Below are 7,344 nucleotides of genomic sequence, written 5' to 3' on the forward strand. Positions count from 1 at the left end.
AATAATGAGTGGGTCTTTCAGTACGCGCCAGTGATATGTATGTTGCAAATAAACGTATAATACAATTCTCGGACATGAATTTTAACGTAGAATTCTTGAAAATAATGCCGAGCATGATAAATATCTACGCAAGTTGTATTTTCAAACTACATTTCTTTACGCGAAACACACGTCGTTTCCGCACCCGCTGCTAGAATTTGCTGCCTAAATCGTAAACGTTGCTTGCCACCACCAAACGCAGATGTCAACTAGGAATGAGCGAAATGGTTGTTTTCCAATACAAGTTATGGTTCCGATTGAATAGCTGGTTATTTAGATGGTAAACGTTGTCGGTTATGGACAATAAGGTCTGCTTTCAATAATTCACTATTCCAATTGCAACGAGCGACTCTAAAGTCATTGTAGCCATCAAATATGTATAGTCCATCCACGGTAACCTCCTACTTTTCTGAAGCCCTGCTTTTCACCGGATCTACTTTAATGTCACTATGTATCCTTCCGCCGTATGTAAACAAAAACATTGCCATGTGACAAATGTCAAATGGTTTGTTTACAATCACCAGCTGTCAAAACAATGTGTGTGTGTGTGTGTATGTATGTATGTATGTATGTATGTATGTATGTATGTATGTATGTATATATATATATATATATATATACAAGTAATTTGAATATGATCTAAGTATACATGTATATGTTCATAACATTTATGATACCCAATGGTAAAAATATTAAAAAATAAGTTTGTTAGCTAAAGAAATAACATATAATTTAAAGTAAATTTTTAGGAGAACATATAAATTTACAACATTTATGTAAGCAATAAATATCATCCTTTAGTACAGTTCAACACAGTTTTCTGCATCTGAAAAAAAAAGTATTGTAAATTATACATATGGCTGTCCATCTAAGCAATCTGGAAAAGACTAAGGATTGAAGGTTTAATAAAATTAACAAATTCAGATGAAAACATTTAAAAATGAATTTTCTTCTTTTATTTAATAAACCCCTACCATTTTGCCGGTTAAGGCCACAAATAAAAATATGGTTATATACATTTTCCTGAGTATACTTATTAGACAAAATCATAATTTTATGAACAGTAAAATTGTGGTAAAGAATTGACAGTAATTTCTATACCACTTATATGCATTATTTATTTGTGGCCCTGGATGGGGACTGGCTTTTTGTTTTCCAAGTAAGTTCACTGAAAAATGAAGACACAAAACAAAATAAAATGTTTCACATACACCTATACGAATCCAGAAATGAAATTTATTATAAATTTATCATAATATGTGTAATATAAAGTTAATACATAAAGTTCCAGTAATCAACATACTTAATGGGAATGCATAAAAGAAAAAAAAATGTTTCAAACCCCAATACTTACAGTTGCCCAGGTGTTTATTACATACAGACCTCAATAAGAACACCCGGGTAAATCATCAAGAGGAACTGCCAGTACTTCACTGTCTCCATCTACTTGCTGTGTCGTAACCTCAAATTCTTCGCTGTCACTGTCTTCACTTGAACTATCCTTGCCGAGGTGGATGATGAGTGGAGGAATGGTGCCGCTGTCTATGTGGACTTCTCTCTCCCAGTCTGCTTGAATTAGCTTCTCCACGTGATCCACACACCTCGCCCATCTAAAAAAATTAATGTATACAGTAAAACCTCTATATAAATGACCTGTTTATAGCAAAAACCACTCTATAACAAAATATGTTTGTTTCTGTCAAAACGGCATAGTAAACAATGCATGGCATGCTCTTTATTACATACAATTTTGAACTCACTCCACAAGAAACTATTTTTAAACACAACAAAACTCATTTAATGTGTTTTCCTCAACTATCAAAGCTATTATTTAATACTTGAAGTAACATGTTTTGTTTTATGTTATCTGAAAAAAAAAATTTATAGTGGTTTATTCAAGATATAATAAAGCTGTAAATATTTTCTGTGTTATCAATAAAGGCTTAGAATGCATATGATAAAATATTTATTTCATAAGTTTTGTGTTTGTTTTTGGTTAAAATTTGTCCCAGACAAAAACAGTGAGATATAGCGAAAATTTAATTTTTTGAATAGTTTTGATGATTTACTGTATATGTATTTCACTATAATAACATAACTTTTGAAAATACTAATGTGCAAGAACTACATGTGTAAATACCTATTCAAGTTCGCTAGATGAAAATATTTAAAATTCTCTACGTTGAAATTTTATCTGAATATTGAAATCTGCCTACAGCACTGAACCCACCATAACTTTAAAGTCATTGACACAAGATTAAGCATAACAGAAAGTAATATCACAATTACTAATAAATACAAAACTATTTATGGAAATGAAACAATTGCAAATGGACTGCAATTACAAAAAAAAAAAACCCTTGCAAATAAGTCACCACTGTTAGATCTAGAAACTACACAGATATGTATGAATCACATGGGAATAAAATTACAAACACAAACACAAACACGAACACAAACACATACATGCAACACATTTTCAAAACGACAACTACACAAATTCAAACCACTTATTTTTACCAATTGTTTTAAAACTGTATTACTGGTATATGAATATACACAAAATGATAATCACACTATACACACACTAGCACACAAAGTTATCAAAAGGAATGGTAGGACCAGGCTGCTAGGCAACAATACTTACGTATTATGTAAAAATGTATGGTAAGGGTTTTGCTGAAGCTTGAGGAATGTTCTACAGGAAAATAAAACAATTTCTACTTCAAAAGGAATACCCCATTGGTCATGCAACATGAAAATACCTCTCTGGTGTGGAAGCATCAAGAGCCTCTTTCCAGATGGCTGCAACTGCATCATTGTCAAATCTCTTGGCCCGCCCCACGTTACTATTGTAATGGTGTTTACATTGAGCCCAAACTAGTTCGATTGCATTATAGTGGCAGTGATAGGGTGGGAGTCGTAGAATTTCGTGGCCATAGTTACGAGCCAACTCGTCTACCTCATATCTGAAAAGTGTGTTAGAACAAGGCGTAAGAACGTAATTTTTTGCAACTATCTCACTTTTAAAGAAATGCTGTAAAAAAACGAAATAATATACCGTATTCGGGGCTTGTTTTGTTTAGCTTTTCTCAGCAGCTCCACTTTCAACAAATTATTTTCATGTTTTATCTCATTCTTCTCCAGCCACGTGATCAGTGCATGCTTGGTCCAGTTCGTTGTAGGTGTTTTCTCAACCTACGTTATGCCAACATTTAACTAAATACTCAAGTAGCTGATAAGAATTCATGACAGTAGAACCCTGTTACAATTTTACTGCTTATAAAGTTTTCCTGCCTATAATGTATTATTTTTCAAGTCCAATATTTTCCCTATAAGAACAATGTATTTAATTCCTGGATATAATGTTTCACAAATTATGCGTTTCGTGCTTGTAATGTTCACTTCATAAAATTTTAGAAGACGAAAAAAATTAAAAGCCTTTGTCTATACTGTCTATGTATATGTGTATGTTAGCAGTTAACTGCCTGTTGACACCCTTGGAAAACAAATAAATTCATAAATTTTTAGCCATTCTGTGTGTTTTCAAATGTATTCACTTAAATCACATGTTCAAGTGGCAAAAGAACTGGACTTAAGCATTTCCACTGTAAACACTGTCGTGAATTATGACAATTATACAGAAATGAGACAATTTTACAGCAATGAGACAATGTGTAAGTAAAGACAAAGCAGATAGAAGCTGGAAGCACCATGATGTTAAAGAAAAATTGTTTTTGGCTTGCTACAAGCAAATTGGAGCATCAAATATATCTTTATGCAGCTTGTTGAGTCCATTGGCAATAAATCCACACTAAAAAGTACTAAATTGAATTTCCTGCTTATGTTTTTTTTTTCTTGTAGCCCCTTAAAAACAAATTATAACAGGGTTCTACTGTACTTATGCAAAGCAAACATGTGTTTTGGCATATTGTCGTAATGAATTTCTAAATTTAACAAAGCATGTTAGTTTAGTGACTAGAAATTTTTTTGAAAATATTATTTTAATTTATTAAGTAGGGCAACAGAGCATTCATAAAGTGGGTCCTTTTACCAAACAAGTAATTATGTCATTTTCAAATGCTATTTGCAATAAAAAAATTTTATTTGGTATTTCAAACCCTATACTAAATTAGTTTGCACTACGATGTAATTCAATTACATTATATATATATATATATATATATATATCTGTGTGTGTGTGTAATCAATTTCAGCTCAAACATTATAGTTTATAAAAATGTAGTGTAGGCATACTATTAAGATAACAATTATTGCTGGCAAAATGTATTAGTCTCGAATATTCGTACTTATACACAATAATAAACACATGTAAATTTTTCACATTACAATTTGAGCAATAAAAAGACACTGCTTTACCATTGCACATACCTGGGTGCTGTGATATGAAGCATTGTCCATTATGATGACACTGGGTTCCTCAAGATGCACCAACATGTCTTCAAACCACATCAAGAAAGTTTCCCCATTCATCTCGCCATGGTAGTCTGCAGTCTTCTGACCTGAAACAAAAAGTAATCCTGCTCCTGGCACAAAGCCAGTGCGCCCTCCAGCATTAACAACAATAAACCTTTTACCATCTCCAACAGTACGTCTCTTCGCAGATTGTAGACTCTTGTCCTGCCATGACTTTGATACAGTTCCTGAAAAATATATGAAATGGAAATGAAATACTTTGTATTGGACCACAGAACAAATTTTCAAATAAATTAATGCCTTGCCTCTCTGGAAAATCCATGTTTCATCAACAAATATGAAATTGGCACCTCTTTCTTTTTCTTCTTTATACTTTCTCAAGAAATCTATTCGCTGCAATACTATGTTTTAATTCTCTATCAAAGCTTTTCGTCCATCAACAGTTGTCCATGAAAATCCCATCTTCTTTAACAATTTATGAAGACTTGATCTTCCACCATAATAATCTATTTGTCTTTCCCTGATTTCTTTCAAAATGGTGTCGACTGTAACATTCAAACCTGTAAATTTATTGCATACATTAACAATACATGAAATAACAGAGGTACACAAAACTAAGCGAAACCACAACCCCGTAGAAGATAATTTAAGTGCACAATTTACATTTATTAAATAGTTTTAATAAACTTACATTTCAAAAATACTTTTAAATTAATTTAAATTTTGTAGTTTGCTTAGAGGAATTCTACATTGCAGTATTTTTGTCTGCAATGATATGACGATTATATTGCGCGTTTGTATTGAAGTTGTGTAAAATATTAGTATTTCAGCATTCAATTTAGCAATCAATAAGTTACAAGCTCTACACTGTGTTATAGGTAAATGTTTTGTATCGTGTATCCCATGTGATCCCTAGATCTTTATGCATGAACCTGTACATCCTATTGATCGTGTGGTGCATGTTTTTTTTCATTTATTCAGATCAAAGATCCTGAACATAATCAAATATTGTGGTATAGCAAGAATAATTATCATAAGTTTAATAAAACATATATATTTTCATTATTATTCAACTTTAAATCATAACTCATTACTATATCACAGGTTTTTAGTTTTGGTTTTGTACAGGATTTTTAAACGTAATAAATTAGAAAAGCAAGCATCATCAATCACAGGATCAATATTTGCAGGATCATGCGATCAGGATCAATGTATCGAATCGGATACGCGATACTAAACTTTTACTGTTTTATAACCTTCTGTTACTTCATACACTAACACACAGTTTGTCTGGCTAAGTTGTGTTTTCATATGATACTTCATTACAATTAAGTAGGCCTATTGTTTATAAAATAACAATACCCCTATATTTTCTAAAGGGTTAGGCGGGGCATGACACTATTTTTCAATAGAATATATATTGTACTGGACCCTGCCACAAAGTACAATTTAGCCAATTAAGTATCCCAATTTTTTTTTAATAACCATGCTTGCTTAGACCACAACTCACTAATTTGTAACCAATTACTGCTAAAGCGCACAACTGGATATTATTGATACTGGAAATAGTCATTATTTAACCTTCTGATACATCATAAAAGTTGAGGTTATTTAATATGTATACTGTGTATAACGATATAAACATTACTTGTAGTTTTAGAATGTAACAATTTTCTTTCTATCTTTAACCTAACCTTAAAAGGACGTGTACCTATTTCATATGTTGAACAATATTCTATATATCAATACCATATCAATAAAGAAACCTAACAAACCACCCAAAAATGTTAAGTATTTTTAAAGGACAGATTATATCGGGAAAAAAACTGAACCGGTCAATCTGCATATGGATATATGAAATGAATACAATTAAGTAGGGCCTACCCCAGTGATATTGAAACTACTCTTCAGTATCAAATTTTTACCTTCAGCGTACATCCTGTAAATTGCATTCCTGATTGCATTTACTGTGAAATCGTCGACTGTGTCAAGTGACTTTCCTTCCTGTGGCCTTTTTTTCCTCTTTTTTCCTGGTGTTGAAACTTCTTCAATGTCTTTCTTGTAGTACCTAACCAAAAAAAAAAAACATTTGTCATAACACTTTTCCGGGGACCCGTTCACAATACGCAGTTAGGCAGTGTTCCAAATATGGCATTTTGTCACAAATATTTGCTTTGTGGTCACTAAATGGAAACATGACAGACTTTGTCCACGAAATTAATGAAGTGTTTTTTTATTTATTTTGTGATCTCCCAAACAGATGAAAAACTAATTAAATGCAAATTATAAAATCACTCCCTTATGTTATAGTTAAACCTATCATAAAGTTTATAAACATCGTTATAAACAAACGTGTATCACACCCATAAAAATACTTGAAAGTGCCTATATTGTTATTGTTAGGACCTGAGTAGGCCTAATATGATTTTAGGTTAACTTTTCAACAGAGACGCCACATGGCGGTGTTGTCTCACACCAAAAAATATAAATTGGAAATAACACACAAAAAACCTCGTGAGTTAAAACACAGGCCGACAATACTTAGGACACAGTCGATATTTTTTTTTACGTGCATGAAAACGAAAAAAGCCTACTTACTTGAGAACAGTTGACTTTGCGATGTTGAGAAGAAACGCGGTCGTCTGCGTAACGTCACATTTCTTCAAGTCGGTTTTCCTAATTAAAACATATAAGTTCTGAGCGACGTTAATGATGTCCATCTGACACTGCGAAGAAGTAGCTTTCCCCATCCCGGAACCAATTACCATTACAGCAATCACAAGAACCACACAAAATATCAAAACGATAACAAATTCCATCATTACAATAGTAGATAATAAATAATATAACAAAGTTAAAATACACAAT

The 7,344-nt window shown here is 32.2% G+C and overlaps 1 long non-coding RNA gene across 1 annotated transcript; it reads right to left on the minus strand.

Moving 5' to 3' along the window:
- Positions 1–1,331: 1,331 nt before the first annotated feature.
- LOC134546335 (uncharacterized) lies at positions 1,332–7,137 on the minus strand. The gene is made up of 3 exons (XR_010079137.1): positions 6,402–7,137; positions 4,432–5,036; positions 1,332–1,649 (listed from the first exon to the last, which is right to left on the minus strand). It is a non-coding gene; the product is annotated as an uncharacterized LOC134546335 (long non-coding RNA).
- Between the last annotated feature and the right edge of the window lie 207 nt (positions 7,138–7,344).

Source organism: Bacillus rossius, chromosome 1, assembly GCF_032445375.1.
Source record: "Bacillus rossius redtenbacheri isolate Brsri chromosome 1, Brsri_v3, whole genome shotgun sequence".
NCBI lineage: Eukaryota > Metazoa > Arthropoda > Insecta > Phasmatodea > Bacillidae > Bacillus > Bacillus rossius.